Source organism: Leuresthes tenuis, unplaced genomic scaffold, assembly GCF_036924035.1.
Source record: "Leuresthes tenuis unplaced genomic scaffold, fLeuTen1.0.hap1 SCAF_1, whole genome shotgun sequence".
Lineage (NCBI taxonomy): Eukaryota > Metazoa > Chordata > Actinopteri > Atheriniformes > Atherinopsidae > Leuresthes > Leuresthes tenuis.
In genome coordinates this window covers 871,845-888,861 of record NW_027325355.1, presented here as the reverse complement: position 1 = coordinate 888,861, position 17,017 = coordinate 871,845, and the positions used below count along the sequence as shown (strand labels likewise).

Genomic DNA, 17,017 nt, shown 5'->3' with positions numbered 1-17,017 from the left:
CATGTCTTTTGTTGCAACGCCTGATCACCCTGTGACACATTAGGAAGTTGGTCATCTTCAGCTGCTGCTGCTTTGTTGGCAGACACGAAGTGATCTTAGAGTCTCATTTTCAGCTGGAGAAAATTATCACGTCAGGGAACAAGATGTGCCCACTACATATCAGCCTTTTTCGGCAATTATCTTGTTACATAGAGGAACCATATGATTCCATTGCCTATATAATGCACATTTGTCACAGAGATTGTTGCTTACGGCCAAACCACCCTGAATATGTCTGACCTCGTCTGATCTCAGAAGCCAAGGAGGGTTGGGCCTGGTTAGTACTTTGATGAGAGACCGCTTGGGATTACGAGGTGCTGTATGCTTTTTCTCTTCTCTCTACCACCTGCATGTCTTTTGTTGCAACGTCTGATCGCCCTGTGACACATGAGGAAGTTGGTCATCTTCAGCTGCTGCTGCTTTGTTGGCAGACACAAAGTGATCTGAGAGTCTCAGTTTCAGCTGAAGAGAATAATCACATCAGGGAAGAAGATGTGCCCACTACATATCAGCCTTTCTCTGCAATTATCTGGTTACATAGAGGAAGTGTATGATTCCATTGCCTATATAATGCACATTTGTCACGGAGATTGTTACTTACGGCCAAACCACCCTGAATATGTCTGACCTTGTCTGATCTTGGAAGCCAAGGAGGGCTGGGCCTGGTTAGTACTTTGATGGGACACCGCTTGGGAATACCAGGTGCTGTAAGCTTTTTCTCTACCACCTACATGTCTTTTGTTGTAATGTCTGATCGCCCTGTGACACATGAGGAAGTTGGTCATCTTCAGCTGCTGCTGCTTTGTTAGCAGACACGAAGTGATCTGAGAGTCTCAGTTTCAGCTGCAGAGAATAATCACATCAAGGAAGAAGATGTGCCCACAACAAGTTAGCCTTTCTCTGCAATTATCTGGTTACATAGAGGAACTGTATTATTCCAGTACCTATATAATGCACATTTTTCACAGACATTGTTACTTACGGCCACACCACCCTGAATATGCCCGACCTCGACTGATCTCGGAAGCCAAGGAGGGCTGGGCCTGGTTAGTACTTGAATGGGAGACCCCTTGGGAATGCCAGGTGCTGTAAGCTTTTTCTCTTCTCTCTACCACCTGCATGTATTTTGTTGCAAGGTCTGATCGCCCTGTGACACATAAGGAAGTTGGTCATCTTCAGCTGCTGCTGCTTTGTTGGCAGACACGAAGTGATCTGAGAGTCTCATTTTCAGCTGGAGAGAATAATCACGTCAGGGAAGAAGTTGTGCCCACTATTTATCAGCCTTTCTCTGCAATTATCTGGTTATATAGAGGAACCGTATGATTCCAGTACCTATACAATTTACATTTGTCACAGACATTGTTGCTTACGGCCACACCACCCTGAATAAGCCCGACCTCGTCTGATCTCGGAAGCCAAGCAGGGTTGTGCCTGGTTAGTACTTGGATGGGAGACCGCTTGGGATTATCAGGTGCTGTAAGCTTTTTCTCTTCTCTCAACCACCTGCATGTCTTTTGTTGCAACGTCTGATCACCCTGTGACACATGAGGAAGTTGGTCATCTTCAGTTTCTGCTGCTTTGTTGGCAGACACGAAGTGATCTTAGAGTCTCATTTTCAGCTGGAGAAAATTATCACGTCAGGGAACAAGATGTGCCCACTACATATCAGCCTTTCTTGGCAATTATCTGGTTGCATAGAGGAACCGTATGATTCCAGTACCTATATAATGCACATTTGTCACAGACATTGTTACTTACGGCCACACCACCCTGAATATGCCCAACCTCGTCTGATCTCAGAACCCAAGCAGGGTTGGGCCTGATTAGTACTTGAATGGGAGACTGCTTGGGAATACCAGGTGCTGTAAGCTTTTTCTCTTCTCTCTACCACCTGCATGTCTTTTGTTGCAATGTCTGATCGCCCTGTGACACATGAGGAAGTTGGTCATCTTCAGCTGCTGCTGCTTTGTTGGCAGACACGAAGTGATATGAGAGTCTCAGTTTCAGCTGGAGAGAATAATCACATCAGGGAAGATGTTTCCACTACTTATCAGCCTTTCTTGGCAATTATCTGGTTGCATAGAGGAACCGTATGATTCCAGTACCTATACAGTTTATATTTGTCACAGACATTGTTGCTTACGGCCACACCACCCTGAATATGCCCGACCTCGTCTGATCTTGGAAGCCAAGCAGGGTTGGGCCTGGTTAGTACTTGGATGGGAGACCGCTTGGGAATACCAGGTGCTGTAAGCTTTTTCTCTTCTCTCAACCACCTGCATGTCTTTTGTTGCAACGCCTGATCACCCTGTGACACATTAGGAAGTTGGTCATCTTCAGCTGCTGCTGCTTTGTTGGCAGACACGAAGTGATCTTAGAGTCTCATTTTCAGCTGGAGAAAATTATCACGTCAGGGAACAAGATGTGCCCACTACATATCAGCCTTTTTCGGCAATTATCTTGTTACATAGAGGAACCATATGATTCCATTGCCTATATAATGCACATTTGTCACAGAGATTGTTGCTTACGGCCAAACCACCCTGAATATGTCTGACCTCGTCTGATCTCAGAAGCCAAGGAGGGTTGGGCCTGGTTAGTACTTTGATGAGAGACCGCTTGGGATTACGAGGTGCTGTAAGCTTTTTCTCTTCTCTCTACCACCTGCATGTCTTTTGTTGCAACGTCTGATCGCCCTGTGACACATGAGGAAGTTGGTCATCTTCAGCTGCTGCTGCTTTGTTGGCAGACACAAAGTGATCTGAGAGTCTCAGTTTCAGCTGAAGAGAATAATCACATCAGGGAAGAAGATGTGCCCACTACAAGTTAGCCTTTCTTGGCAATTATCTGGTTGCATAGAGGAACCGTATGATTCCAGTACCTATATAATGCATATTTGTCACAGACATTGCTACTTTCGGCCACACCACCCTGAATATGCCCGACCTAGTATGATCTCGGAACCCAAGCAGTGTTGGGCCTGGTTAGTACTTGAATGGGAGACCGCTTGGGAATACCAGGTGCTGTAAATTTTTTCTCTTCTCTCTACCACCTGCATGTCTTTTGTTGCAATGTCTGATCATCCTGTGACACATGAGGAAGTTGGTCATCTTCAGCTGCTGCTGCTTTGTTGGCAGACACGAAGTGATCTTAGAGTCTCAGTTTCAGCTGCAGAGAATAATCACATCAGGGAAGAAGGTGTGCCCACTACAAGTTAGCCTTTCTTGGCAATTATCTGGTTGCATAGAGGAACCGTATGATTCCAGTACCTATATAATGCACATTTGTCACAGACATTGTTACTTACGGCCACACCACCCTGAATATGCCCGACCTCGTCTGATCTCAGAACCCAAGCAGGGTTGGGCCTTGTTAGTACTTGAATGGGAGACTGCTTGGGAATACCAGGTGCTGTAAGCTTTTTCTCTTCTCTCTACCACCTGCATGTCTTTTGTTGCAATGTCTGATCGCCCTGTGACACATGAGGAAGTTGGTCATCTTCAGCTGCTGCTGCTTTGTTGGCAGACACGAAGTGATATGAGAGTCTCAGTTTCAGCTGGAGAGAATAATCACGACAGGGAAGATGTTTCCACTACTTATCAGCCTTTCTTGGCAATTATCTGGTTGCATAGAGGAACCGTATGATTCCAGTACCTATACAGTTTATATTTGTCACAGACATTGTTGCTTACGGCCACACCACCCTGAATATGCCCGACCTCGTCTGATCTTGGAAGCCAAGCAAGGTTGGGCCTGGTTAGTACTTGGATGGGAGACTGCTTTGGAATACCAGGTGCTGTAAGCTTTTTCTCTTCTCTCAACCACCTGCATGTCTTTTGTTGCAACGTCTGATCACCCTGTGACACATGAGGAAGTTGGTCATCTTCAGCTGCTGCTGCTTTGTTGGCAGACACGAAGTGATCTTAGAGTCTCATTTTCAAATGGAGAAAATTATCACGTCAGGGAACAAGATGTGCCCACTACATATCAGCCTTTCTCGGCAATTATCTTGTTACATAGAGGAACCATATGATTCCATTGCCTATATAATGCACATTTGTCACAGAGATTGTTGCTTACGGCCAAACCACCCTGAATATGTCTGACCTCGTCTGCTCTCAGAAGCCAAGGAGGGTTCGGCCTGGTTAGTACTTGGGTGGGAGACTGCTTGGGAATACCAGGTGCTGTAAGCTTTATCTCTTCTCTGGACCACCTGAATGTCTTTTGTTGCAACGTCTGATCACCCTGTGACACATGAGGAAGTTGGTCATCTTCAGCTTCTGCTGCTTTGTTGGCAGACACGAAGTGATCTGAGAGTCTCAGTTTCAGCTGAAGAGAATGATCACATCAGAGAAGATGATATGCCCACTACACATCAGCCTTTCTCGGCAATTATCTGGTTTCATAGAGGAAGTGTATGATTCCAGTACCTATATAATTCACATTTCTAACAAATATTGTTGCTTACCGCCACACCACCCTGAATAAGCCCCACCTTGTCTTATCCTGGAAGCCAAGCGGGGTTGGGTCTGGTTCGTACTTCAATGGGAGACTGCTTGGGAATACCAGGTGCTGTAAGCTTTTTCTCTTCTCTCTACCACCTGCATGTGTTTTGTTGCAACGTCTGATCACCCTGTGACACATGAGGAAGTTTGTCATCTTCAGCTGCTGCTGCTTTGTTGGCAGACACGAAGTGATCTGAGAGTCTCAGTTTCAACTGAAGAGAATAATAACGTCAGGGAAGAAGATGTGCCCACTACACATCAGCCTTTCTCGGCAATTATCTGGTTACATAGAGGAACTGTATGATTCCAGTACCTATATAATGCACATTTGTCACAGACATTGTTGCTTACGGCCACACCACCCTCAATATGCCTGACCTCGTCTGATCTCGGAAGCCAAGCACGGTTGGCCTGGTTAGTACTTGGGTGGGAGACTGCTTGGGAATACCAGGTGCTGTAAGCTTTATCTCTTCTCTGGACCACCTGAATGTCTTTTGTTGCAACGTCTGATCACCCTGTGACACATGAGGAAGTTGGTCATCTTCAGCTTCTGCTGCTTTGTTGGCAGACACGAAGTGATCTGAGAGTCTCAGTTTCAGCTGCAGAGAATAATAACGTCAGGGAAGAAGATGTGCCCACTACACATCAGCCTTTCTCGGCAATTATCTGGTTACATAGAAGAAGTGTATTTTTCCAGTACCTATATAATGCACATTTGTCACAGACATTGTTGCTTACAGCCACACCACCCTCAATATGCCTGACCTCGTCTGATCTCGGAAGCCAAGCACGGTTGGCCTGGTTAGTACTTGGGTGGGAGACTGCTTGGGAATACCAGGTGCTGTAAGCTTTATCTCTTCTCTGGACCACCTGAATGTCTTTTGTTGCAACGTCTGATCACCCTGTGACACATGAGGAAGTTGGTCATCTTCAGCTTCTGCTGCTTTGTTGGCAGACACGAAGTGATCTGAGAGTCTCAGTTTCAGCTGCAGAGAATAATCACGTCAGGGAAGAAGATGTGCCCACTACACATAAGCCTTTCTCTGCAATTATCTGGTTACATAGAGGAACCATATGATTCCAGTACCTATATAATGCACATTTGTCACAGACATTGTCGCTTACGGCCACACCACCCTGAACATGCCTGACCTCGTCTGATCTCGGAAGCCAAGCAAGGTTGGCCTGGTTAGTACTTGGGTGGGAGACTGCTTGGGAATACCAGGTGCTGTAAGCTTTATCTCTTCTCTGGACCACCTAAATGTCTTTTGTTGCAACGTCTGATCACCCTGTGACACATGAGGAAGTTGGTCATCTTCAGCTGCTGCTGCTTTGTTGGCAGACACGAAGTGATCTGAGAGTCTCAGTTTCAGCCGCAGAGAATAATCACGTCAGGGAAGAAGATGTGCCCACTACACATAAGCCTTTCTCTGCAATTATCTGGTTACATAGAGGAACCGTATGATTCCAGTACCTATATAATGCACATTTGTCACAGAGATTGTCGCTTACGGCCACACCACCCTGAATATAATATGCCCGACCTCGTCCGATCTCGGAAGCCAAGCGGGGTTGTGCCTGGTTAGTACTTGGGTGGGAGACTGCTTGGGAATACCAGGTGCTGTAAGCTTTTTCTCTTCTCTCTACCACCTGCATGTCTTTTGTTGCAACGTCTGATCACCCTGTGACACATGAGGATGTTGGTCATCTTCAGCTGCTGCTGCTTCTTTGTTGGCAGACACAAAGTGATCTGAGAGTCTCAGTTTCAGCTGCAGAGAATAATCACATCACGGAAGAAGATATGCCCACTACACATCAGCCTTTCTCGGCAATTATCTGGTTACATAGAGGAACTGTATGATTCCAGTACCTATATAATGCACATTTGTCACAGACTTTGTTGCTTACGGCCACACCACCCTGAACATATCCAACCTTGTCCGATCTCGGAAGCCAAGCACGGTTGGGCCTTGTTAGTACTTAGATGGGAGACTGCTTGGGAATACCAGGTGCTGTAAGCTTTTTGTCTTCTCTCTACCACCTGCATGTCTTTTGTTGCAACGTCTGATCACCCTGTGACACATGAGGAAGTTGGTCATCTTCAGCTCCTGCTGCTTTGTTGGCAGACATGAGGTAATCTGAGAGTCTCAGTTTCAGCTGCAGAGAATAATCACGTCAGGGAAGAAGATGTGCCCACTACAAGTCAGCTTTTCTCTGCAATTATCTGGTTACATAGAGGAACCGTATGATTCCAGTACCTATATAATGCACATTTGTCACAGACATTGTTGCTTACGGCCACACCACCCTGAACATGACAGACCTCGTCTGATCTCGGAAGCCAAGTAGGGTTTGGCCTGGTTAGTACTTAAATGGGAGACTGCTTGGGAATACCAGGTGCTGTAAGCTTTTTGTCTTCTCTCTACCACCTGCATGTCTTTTGTTGCAACGTCTGATCACCCTGTGACACATGAGGAAGTTGGTCATCTTCAGCTCCTGCTGCTTTGTTGGCAGACATGAGGTAATCTGAGAGTCTCAGTTTAAGTTGCAGAGAATGACCACATCAGAGAAGATGATATGCCCACTACACATAAGCCTTTCTCTGCAATTATCTGGTTACATAGAGGAACCATATGATTCCAGTACCTATATAATGCACATTTGTCACAGACATTGTCGCTTACGGCCACACCACCCTGAACATGCCTGACCTCGTCTGATCTCGGAAGCCAAGCAAGGTTGGCCTGGTTAGTACTTGGGTGGGAGACTGCTTGGGAATACCAGGTGCTGTAAGCTTTATCTCTTCTCTGGACCACCTAAATGTCTTTTGTTGCAACGTCTGATCACCCTGTGACACATGAGGAAGTTGGTCATCTTCAGCTGCTGCTGCTTTGTTGGCAGACACGAAGTGATCTGAGAGTCTCAGTTTCAGCTGCAGAGAATAATCACGTCAGGGAAGAAGATGTGCCCACTACACATAAGCCTTTCTCTGCAATTATCTGGTTACATAGAGGAACCGTATGATTCCAGTACCTATATAATGCACATTTGTCACAGAGATTGTCGCTTACGGCCACACCACCCTGAATATAATATGCCCGACCTCGTCCGATCTCGGAAGCCAAGCGGGGTTGTGCCTGGTTAGTACTTGGGTGGGAGACTGCTTGGGAATACCAGGTGCTGTAAGCTTTTTCTCTTCTCTCTACCACCTGCATGTCTTTTGTTGCAACGTCTGATCACCCTGTGACACATGAGGATGTTGGTCATCTTCAGCTGCTGCTGCTTCTTTGTTGGCAGACACAAAGTGATCTGAGAGTCTCAGTTTCAGCTGGAGAGAATAATCACATCACGGAAGAAGATATGCCCACTACACATCAGCCTTTCTCGGCAATTATCTGGTTACATAGAGGAACTGTATGATTCCAGTACCTATATAATGCACATTTGTCACAGACTTTGTTGCTTACGGCCACACCACCCTGAACATATCCAACCTTGTCCGATCTCGGAAGCCAAGCACGGTTGGGCCTTGTTAGTACTTAGATGGGAGACTGCTTGGGAATACCAGGTGCTGTAAGCTTTTTGTCTTCTCTCTACCACCTGCATGTCTTTTGTTGCAACGTCTGATCACCCTGTGACACATGAGGAAGTTGGTCATCTTCAGCTCCTGCTGCTTTGTTGGCAGACATGAGGTAATCTGAGAGTCTCAGTTTCAGCTGCAGAGAATAATCACGTCAGGGAAGAAGATGTGCCCACTACAAGTCAGCTTTTCTCTGCAATTATCTGGTTACATAGAGGAACCGTATGATTCCAGTACCTATATAATGCACATTTGTCACAGACATTGTTGCTTACGGCCACACCACCCTGAACATGACAGACCTCGTCTGATCTCGGAAGCCAAGTAGGGTTTGGCCTGGTTAGTACTTAAATGGGAGACTGCTTGGGAATACCAGGTGCTGTAAGCTTTTTGTCTTCTCTCTACCACCTGCATGTCTTTTGTTGCAACGTCTGATCACCCTGTGACACATGAGGAAGTTGGTCATCTTCAGCTCCTGCTGCTTTGTTGGCAGACATGAGGTAATCTGAGAGTCTCAGTTTAAGTTGCAGAGAATGACCACATCAGAGAAGATGATATGCCCACTACACATCAGCCTTTCTCAGCAATTATCTGGTTACATAGAGGAACCGTATGATTCCTGTACTTATATAATGCACATTTGTCACAGACATTGTTACTTACGGCCACACCACCCTGAATTTGCCTGACCTCGTCTGATCTCGGAAGCCAAGCAGGGTTGGGCCTGGTTAGTACTTGGGTGGGAGACCGCTTGGGAATACCAGGTGCTGTAAGCTTTTTCTCTTTTCTCTACCACCTGCATGTCTTTTGTTGCAACGTCTGATCACTCTGTGACACATGAAGAAGTTGGTCATCTTCAGCTGCTGCTGCTTTGTTGGCAGACACGAAGTGATCTGAGAGTCTCAGTTTCAGCTGCAGAGAATAATCACATCAGCGAAGAATGGTAAATGGACTTGTACTTGTATAGCGCTTTTCTAGTCTAGCTGACCACTCAAAGCGCTTCACTACATGCCGCATTCACCCCACTCACACACATTCATACAGCACGTCTTAGGATATAACTACGTGCTTTCTAAGCATTCACACACATTCATACCCCCAATGATACACTGGGGGAGCAACGTGGGGTTCAGTGTCTTGCCCAAGGACGCTTCGACATGTATCCTGGGGATGCCAGAGTCGAACCACCGACCTTCCGATTGGTGGGTGACTGCTCTTCCTCCTGAGCTACAAGATGTGCCCACTACAAGTCAGCCTTTCTCTGCAATTATCTGGTTACATAGAGGAACTGTATGATTCCAGTACCTATATAATGCACATTTGTCACAGTTATGGTTGCTTACGGCCACACCACCCTGAATATGCCCAACCTCGTCTGATCTCGGAAGCCAAGCAGGTTTTGGCCTGGTTAGTACTTGGATGGTAGACTGTCTGGGAATACCAGGTGCTGTAAGCTTTTTCTCTTCTCTCTACCACCTGCATGTCTTTTGTTGCAACGTCTGATCACCCTGTGACACATGAGGAAGTTGGTCATCTTCAGCTGCTGCTGCTGCTGCTTTGTTGGCAGACACGAAGTGATCTGAGAGTCTCAGTTTCAGCTGCAGAGAATAATCACGTCAGGGAAGAAGATGTGCCCACTACAAGTCAGCTTTTTTCTGCAATTATCTGGTTACATAGAGGGACCGTATGATTCCAGTACCTATATAATGCACATTTGTCACAGAGATTGTTGCTTACGGCCAAACCACCCTGAATATGTCTGACCTCGTCTGATCTCAGAAGCCAAGCAGTGTTGGGCCTGGTTAGTACTTAAATGGGAGACCGCTTGGGAATACCAGGTGCTATAAGCTTTTTGTCTTCTCTTGACCACCTGCATGTCTTTTGTTGCAACGTCTGATCACCCTGTGACACATGAGGAAGTTGGTCATCTTCAGCTGCTGCTGCTTTGTTGGCAGACACGAAGTGATCTGAGAGTCTCAGTTTCAGCTGGAGAGAATGATCACATCAGAGAAGATGATATGCCCACTACACATCAGCCTTTCTCTGCAATTATCTGGTTACATAGAGGAAGTGTATGATTCCAGTACTTAGCAGCCACCACCCCAAGGCCCCTAAGGGACCCCGCCCCACACCGCAAGACAGCCCCACCTGCAAGCCCCCAAAACTGCCCTCCAAGCCCGACACACAGTCCCCCCCAGCAATGACCAACCCGGTCCCCACGACCCGAGAGACCACCAGACGCCCGAAGCCACACAGTTAATCAGCGGGGACCAGAGAGAATGAAATTCAGCCAATTGATGTTTTAAGGAGGCAGACATTGTTCCCATGCTAATATAATCTAAAAGAACATTTCTAAACAGGTTAATACACAGACTGTTTTTCGCTTTCCAGTTCATGAGAATAGTTTTCTTTGCAATACATAACACTGCGAGGACCATGCAAACAAGCAGAGAAAAAACAAACACACAAACAAACAAAAACAAGCACAAGTAGTGGCAATCGCATACAACACAACTGTGCATATAGATGACCTGAGGCGACATGGTAATACATCAACTGCTACTGGACTAATGAATGTGTATTGTGTGTGTGTGTGTGTGTGTGTGTGTGAGAACATGCAACACCCATGGCACAGGACCTACATGATAACCGTTCTTACTTACAACCACGCATCCACCCAGAAGACAGCAGTGGAAGCCCCCGGACAGAGCCCCCATAAGCATAGGGCAGAGGCGCCCGGGAGCCAGGGGCAACAGCCCACCGACCCCACCAGGCCCCAGCCGCCCAGACATGGGCCGTGCACCGGACCCGGCCCCAGGAGCCCGAGCGCCCCAAAACCCCCCGGCAGAGGCCCCACCCAATACCCGGGAGGGCCAAGCGCCCCAGACAGCCACGCAGTGGGTCAGCGCCTGCCCCAGTGCCCCTGGCCAAGAGCCCTGGCAGTCAAGACGTGCCCACAGGTGGGTGAAGTCGCGAGGAGTGGGGAGAGGCAACGCCGCCCCCCCATTGGGAGAAGCACAGGCAGGCCAGGCGACAGCAAGTCCCAGACCCAGGCCCAATCATCACCACACACACTTTCACGTCCCATACATCCACACATCCACACGTCATCCCTCCCTTGACTCCGCTGGGGTCTAGCACAGTGGGCACACCATGGGGCCAGCAGCCCCCCAGCCACCACAGACCCTGAACCAGCAGAATAATTCATTCCTCCTGGCCACTCCTTCCCGAGCAGCAACCAGGAAGTAGGGGTGTGAGAAGACCCCTCCCCTCACCCTTCTGGCTCTTCAATATTTTCTAATAGTGAGCGATTAAAATTGAGGGGCAGCCAACCTTGTAGAACTGGGAGCGCGGCCCTCTGGGCAGCCTACATACCCAAAGAGCCCCGTCCACCAGATGCCACTCAGTGCAACCACCCCCCAAGACCTAATGTGTGTGTGTGTGTTTGATAAGTAGTGATGTCTAAGGTGTAATTAAAACAGGGGCGGGGAACTGCAGAGTGCAGCCAAGGGGACCACCTACGTGGTCCCATCCACTACACCCCACAGAACACACACGCCCCCCAAAACCCTTCATGTGTGAGTGTGTGCTGTGTACAGGAGCCAAAAGGGAGAGGGTATGGGGATATACACCGGGGGAGCTACTCTCCCCCGGAGAGGGCTGCCAGGGCCTGGCTGCAATAGGCACCCCCGCTACCTGGGACCCAGCACAGGGCAGGAGGGCCTGATGTCCACCAGGCTCGGGGCTTGCAGCGACCATATTCCGGGAGCTACTGTACCCCCAGAAGGTACCCACCCCGCCCAACCCCACTCAACCCAACCCCATCCCACCCCGGAGGACCTCTACAAAAAAACAAACAAACCACCCGGTCACACCAGACGCAGCAGCCCGGGCCTGAGACCCACCATCACCCAGGCCCCCCCCTCAACAGAGGAAAAGCACCCCCCCACCGCACGCCCCAACAGCCTAAAGAAAACAACCACCTGCGGATACCCTGGAGGTCCCAGAGCAACAAGCATGGCACCAGGACCTGCACCAACCCACCCATACTGTGGCATGTCCAGGGCAACCCAGCCCCCCCGGGCGCAAGGCAGCGCCCAGCCACCAGGGCCCAGGCCCAGCACCACCACCCACGCCAGAGCGGCCCAGCCACCCGGTACAGAGCCAGCAGCCACCACCCCAAGGCCCCTAAGGGACCCCGCCCCACACAGCAAGACATCCCCACCCGCAAGCCCCCAAAACTGCCCTCCAAGCCCGACACACAGTCCCCCCCAGCAATGACCAACCCGGTCCCCACGACCCGAGAGACCACCAGACGCCCAAAGCCACACAGCCCCCCCCAGCACACACCCAACCGCCCAGAGCGACGGGACAGCAACCCACCACCACCACTATGTGATAAAGCTAATCAGCGGGGACCAGAGAGAATGAAATTCAGCCAATTGATGTTTTGAGGAGGCAGACATTGTTTCCATGCTAATATAATCTAAAATAACATTTCTAAACTGCTTAATACACAGACTGTTTTTCGCTTTCCAGGTCATGAGAATAGTTTTCTTTGCGATACATAACACTGCGAGGACCATGCAAACAAGCAGAGAAAAAACAAACACACAAACAAACAAAAACAAGCACAAGTAGTGGCAATCGCATACAACACAACTGTGCATATAGATGACCTGAGGCGACATGGTAATACATCAACTGCTACTGGACTAATGAATGTGTATTGTGTGTGTGTGTGTGAGAACATGCAACACCCATGGCACAGGACCTACATGATAACCGTTCTTACTTATGAGTGTATAAGTGTACACGGCCACAATCCACAGCCCCCCCAAGCAATCAGAAACAGGCAGAGAGGCCCACAAGACCCAGGCCACCAGCAGCCCCCACGGAGCACAGAACCCAGGATACCCACCGCAGGGACAACCACGCATCCACCCAGAAGACAGCAGTGGAAGCCCCCGGACAGAGCCCCCATAAGCATAGGGCAGAGGCGCCCGGGAGCCAGGGGAAACAGCCCACCGACCCCACCAGGCCCCAGCAGCCCAGACATGGGCCGTGCACCGGACCCGGCCCCAGGAGCCCGAGCGCCCCAAAACCCCCCGGCAGAGGCCCCACCCAATACCCGGGAGGGCCAAGCACCCCAGACAGCCATGCAGTGGGTCAGCGCCTGCCTCAGTGCCCCTGGCCAAGAGCCCTGGCAGTCAAGACGTGCCCACAGGTGGGTGAAGTCGCGAGGAGTGGGGAGAGGCAACGCCGCCCCCCCATTGGGAGAAGCACAGGCAGGCCAGGCGACAGCAAGTCCCAGACCCAGGCCCAATCATCACCACACACACTTTCACGTCCCATACATCACCACGTCATCCCTCCCTTGACTCCGCTGGGGTCTAGCACAGTGGGCACACCATGGGGCCAGCAGCCCCCCAGCCACCACAGACCCTGAACCAGCAGAATAATTAATTCCTGCTGGCCACTCCTTCCCGAGCAGCAACCAGGAAGCAGGGGTGTGAGAAGACCCCTCCCCTCACCCTTCTGGCTCTTCAATATTTTCTAATAGTGAGCGATTAAAATTGAGGGGCAGCCAACCTTGTAGAACTGGGAGCGCGGCCCTCTGGGCAGCCTACATACCCAAAGAGCCCCGTCCACCAGATGCCACTCAGTGCAACCACCCCCCAAGACCTAATGTGTGTGTGTGTGTTTGATAAGTAGTGATGTCTAAGGTGTAATTAAAACAGGGGCGGGGAACTGCAGAGTGCAGCCAAGGGGACCACCTACGTGGCCCCATCCACTACACCCCACAGAACACACACGCCCCCCAAAACCCTTCATGTGTGAGTGTGTGCTGTGTACAGGAGCCAAAAGGGAGAGGGTATGGGGATATACACCGGGAGAGCTACTCTCCCCCGGAGAGGGCAGCCAGGGACTGGCAGCAATAGGCACCCCCGCTACCTGGGACCCAGCACAGGGCAGGAGGGCCTGATGTCCACCAGGCTCGGGGCTTGCAGCGACCATATTCCGGGAGCTACTGTACCCCCAGAAGGTACCCACCCCGCCCCACCCCACTCAACCCAACCCCACCCCACCCCGGAGGACCTCTACAAACAAACACACAAACAACAACAAACAAACCACCCGGTCACACCAGACGCAGCAGCCCGGGCCTGAGACCCACCATCACCCTGGCCCCTCCCCATCAGGGGAAAAGCAACCCCCCCACCGCACGCCCCAACACCCTAAAGAAAACAACCACCTGCGGACACCCTGGAGGTCCCAGAGCAACAAGCCTGGCACCAGGACCTGCACTAACCCACCCATACTGTGGCATGTCCAGGGCAACCCAGCCCCCCCGGGCGCAAGGCAGCGCCCAGCCACCAGGTCCCAGGCCCAGCACTACTACCCACGCCAGAGCGGCCCGGCCACCCGGTACAGAGCCAGCAGCCACCACCCCAAGGCCCCTAAGGGACCCCGCCCCACACAGCAAGACAGCCCCACCCGCAAGCCCCCAAAACTGCCCTCCAAGCCCGACACACAGTCCCCCCCAGCAATGACCAACCCGGTCCCTACGACCCGAGAGACCACCAGACGCCCAAAGCCACACAGCCCCCCCCAGCACACACCCAACCGCCCAGAGCGACGGGACAGCAACCCACCACCACCACTATGTGATAAAGCTAATCAGCGGGGACCAGAGAGAATGAAATTCAGCCAATTGATGTTTTGAGGAGGCAGACATTGTTTCCATGCTAATATAATCTAAAATAACATTTCTAAACTGCTTAATACACAGACTGTTTTTCGCTTTCCAGGTCATGAGAATAGTTTTCTTTGCGATACATAACACTGCGAGGACCATGCAAACAAGCAGAGAAAAAACAAACACACAAACAAACAAAAACAAGCACAAGTAGTGGCAATCGCATACAACACAACTGTGCATATAGATGACCTGAGGCGACATGGTAATACATCAACTGCTACTGGACTAATGAATGTGTATTGTGTGTGTGTGTGTGTGTGTTTGAGAACATGCAACACCCATGGCACAGGACCTACATGATAACCGTTCTTACTTATGAGTGTATAAGTGTACACGGCCACAATCCACAGCCCCCCCAAGCAATCAGAAACAGGCAGAGAGGCCCACAAGACCCAGGCCACCAGCAGCCCCCACGGAGCACAGAACCCAGGATACCCACCGCAGGGACAACCACGCATCCACCCAGAAGACAGCAGTGGAAGCCCCCGGACAGAGCCCCCATAAGCATAGGGCAGAGGCGCCCGGGAGCCAGGGGCAACAGCCCACCGACACCACCAGGCCCCAGCCGCCCAGACATGGGCCGTGCACCGGACCCGGCCCCAGGAGCCCGAGCGCCCCAAAACCCCCCGGCAGAGGCCCCACCCAATACCCGGGAGGGCCAAGCGCCCCAGACAGCCATGCAGTGGGTCAGCGCCTGCCTCAGTGCCCCTGGCCAAGAGCCCTGGCAGTCAAGACGTGCCCACAGGTGGGTGAAGTCGCGAGGAGTGGGGAGAGGCAACGCCGCCCCCCCATTGGGAGAAGCACAGGCAGGCCAGGCGACAGCAAGTCCCAGACCCAGGCCCAATCATCACCACACACACTTTCACGTCCCATACATCCACACGTCATCCCTCCCTTGACTCCGCTGGGGTCTAGCACAGTGGGCACACCATGGGGCCAGCAGCCCCCCAGCCACCACAGACCCTGAACCAGCAGAATAATTAATTCCTCCTGGCCACTCCTTCCCGAGCAGCAACCAGGAAGCAGGGGTGTGAGAAGACCCCTCCCCTCACCCTTCTGGCTCTTCAATATTTTCTAATAGTGAGCGATTAAAATTGAGGGGCAGCCAACCTTGTAGAACTGGGAGCGCGGCCCTCTGGGCAGCCTACATACCCAAAGAGCCCCGTCCACCAGATGCCACTCAGTGCAACCACCCCCCAAGACCTAATGTGTGTGTGTGTGTTTGATAAGTAGTGATGTCTAAGGTGTAATTAAAACAGGGGCGGGGAACTGCAGAGTGCAGCCAAGGGGACCACCTACGTGGCCCCATCCACTACACCCCACAGAACACACACGCCCCCCAAAACCCTTCATGTGTGAGTGTGTGCTGTGTACAGGAGCCAAAAGGGAGAGGGTATGGGGATATACACCGGGGGGGCTACTCTCCCCCGGAGAGGGCTGCCAGGGCCTGGCTGCAATAGGCACCCCCGTTACCTGGGACCCAGCACAGGGCAGGAGGGCCTGATGTCCACCAGGCTCGGGGCTTGCAGCGACCATATTCCGGGAGCTACTGTACCCCCAGAAGGTACCCACCCCGCCCAACCCCACTCAACCCAACCCCATCCCACCCCGGAGGACCTCTACAAAAAAACAAACAAACCACCCGGTCACACCAGACGCAGCAGCCCGGGCCTGAGACCCACCATCACCCAGGCCCCCCCCTCAACAGAGGAAAAGCACCCCCCCACCGCACGCCCCAACACCCTAAAGAAAACAACCACCTGCGGATACCCTGGAGGTCCCAGAGCAACAAGCCTGGCACCAGGACCTGCACCAACCCACCCATACTGTGGCATGTCCAGGGCAACCCAGCCCCCCCGGGCGCAAGGCAGCGCCCAGCCACCAGGGCCCAGGCCCAGCACCACCACCCACGCCAGAGCGGCCCAGCCACCCGGTACAGAGCCAGCAGCCACCACCCCAAGGCCCCTAAGGGACCCCGCCCCACACAGCAAGACAGCCCCACCCGCAAGCCCCCAAAACTGCCCTCCAAGCCCGACACACAGTCCCCCCCAGCAATGACCAACCCGGTCCCCACGACCCGAGAAACCACCAGACGCCCAAAGCCACACAGCCCCCCCCAGCACACACCCA

General features: G+C 51.4%; 2 non-coding genes and 22 pseudogenes across 2 annotated transcripts; all 24 read left to right on the top strand.

Moving 5' to 3' along the window:
- Nucleotides 1-246: 246 nt before the first annotated feature.
- On the top strand, nucleotides 247-365 carry LOC140296565 (5S ribosomal RNA; annotated as a pseudogene).
- Nucleotides 366-634: 269 nt separating this feature from the next.
- LOC140295556 (5S ribosomal RNA) lies at nucleotides 635-753 on the top strand (annotated as a pseudogene).
- Nucleotides 754-1,015: 262 nt separating this feature from the next.
- On the top strand, nucleotides 1,016-1,134 carry LOC140272635 (5S ribosomal RNA; annotated as a pseudogene).
- Nucleotides 1,135-1,403: 269 nt separating this feature from the next.
- On the top strand, nucleotides 1,404-1,522 carry LOC140317928 (5S ribosomal RNA; annotated as a pseudogene).
- Nucleotides 1,523-1,791: 269 nt separating this feature from the next.
- On the top strand, nucleotides 1,792-1,910 carry LOC140291977 (5S ribosomal RNA; annotated as a pseudogene).
- A 266-nt stretch (nucleotides 1,911-2,176) lies between these two features.
- On the top strand, nucleotides 2,177-2,295 carry LOC140271974 (5S ribosomal RNA). The gene has a single exon (XR_011907875.1). It is a non-coding gene; the product is annotated as a 5S ribosomal RNA (ribosomal RNA).
- A 269-nt stretch (nucleotides 2,296-2,564) lies between these two features.
- LOC140295321 (5S ribosomal RNA) lies at nucleotides 2,565-2,683 on the top strand (annotated as a pseudogene).
- Nucleotides 2,684-2,952: 269 nt separating this feature from the next.
- Nucleotides 2,953-3,071, top strand: LOC140293650 (5S ribosomal RNA; annotated as a pseudogene).
- A 269-nt stretch (nucleotides 3,072-3,340) lies between these two features.
- Nucleotides 3,341-3,459, top strand: LOC140291613 (5S ribosomal RNA; annotated as a pseudogene).
- Nucleotides 3,460-3,725: 266 nt separating this feature from the next.
- Nucleotides 3,726-3,844, top strand: LOC140305852 (5S ribosomal RNA; annotated as a pseudogene).
- A 269-nt stretch (nucleotides 3,845-4,113) lies between these two features.
- Nucleotides 4,114-4,232, top strand: LOC140291409 (5S ribosomal RNA; annotated as a pseudogene).
- Nucleotides 4,233-4,889: 657 nt separating this feature from the next.
- Nucleotides 4,890-5,007, top strand: LOC140293364 (5S ribosomal RNA; annotated as a pseudogene).
- A 269-nt stretch (nucleotides 5,008-5,276) lies between these two features.
- LOC140293947 (5S ribosomal RNA) lies at nucleotides 5,277-5,394 on the top strand (annotated as a pseudogene).
- Nucleotides 5,395-5,663: 269 nt separating this feature from the next.
- LOC140289356 (5S ribosomal RNA) lies at nucleotides 5,664-5,781 on the top strand (annotated as a pseudogene).
- Nucleotides 5,782-6,050: 269 nt separating this feature from the next.
- Nucleotides 6,051-6,174, top strand: LOC140270623 (5S ribosomal RNA; annotated as a pseudogene).
- A 272-nt stretch (nucleotides 6,175-6,446) lies between these two features.
- Nucleotides 6,447-6,565, top strand: LOC140294342 (5S ribosomal RNA; annotated as a pseudogene).
- Nucleotides 6,566-6,834: 269 nt separating this feature from the next.
- On the top strand, nucleotides 6,835-6,953 carry LOC140293633 (5S ribosomal RNA; annotated as a pseudogene).
- A 269-nt stretch (nucleotides 6,954-7,222) lies between these two features.
- Nucleotides 7,223-7,340, top strand: LOC140289355 (5S ribosomal RNA; annotated as a pseudogene).
- Nucleotides 7,341-7,609: 269 nt separating this feature from the next.
- Nucleotides 7,610-7,733, top strand: LOC140270615 (5S ribosomal RNA; annotated as a pseudogene).
- Nucleotides 7,734-8,005: 272 nt separating this feature from the next.
- LOC140294340 (5S ribosomal RNA) lies at nucleotides 8,006-8,124 on the top strand (annotated as a pseudogene).
- A 269-nt stretch (nucleotides 8,125-8,393) lies between these two features.
- Nucleotides 8,394-8,512, top strand: LOC140293632 (5S ribosomal RNA; annotated as a pseudogene).
- A 269-nt stretch (nucleotides 8,513-8,781) lies between these two features.
- On the top strand, nucleotides 8,782-8,900 carry LOC140298353 (5S ribosomal RNA). Its single transcript, XR_011914009.1, has one exon. It is a non-coding gene; the product is annotated as a 5S ribosomal RNA (ribosomal RNA).
- Nucleotides 8,901-9,461: 561 nt separating this feature from the next.
- On the top strand, nucleotides 9,462-9,580 carry LOC140292696 (5S ribosomal RNA; annotated as a pseudogene).
- A 275-nt stretch (nucleotides 9,581-9,855) lies between these two features.
- On the top strand, nucleotides 9,856-9,974 carry LOC140319639 (5S ribosomal RNA; annotated as a pseudogene).
- Nucleotides 9,975-17,017: the final 7,043 nt, after the last annotated feature.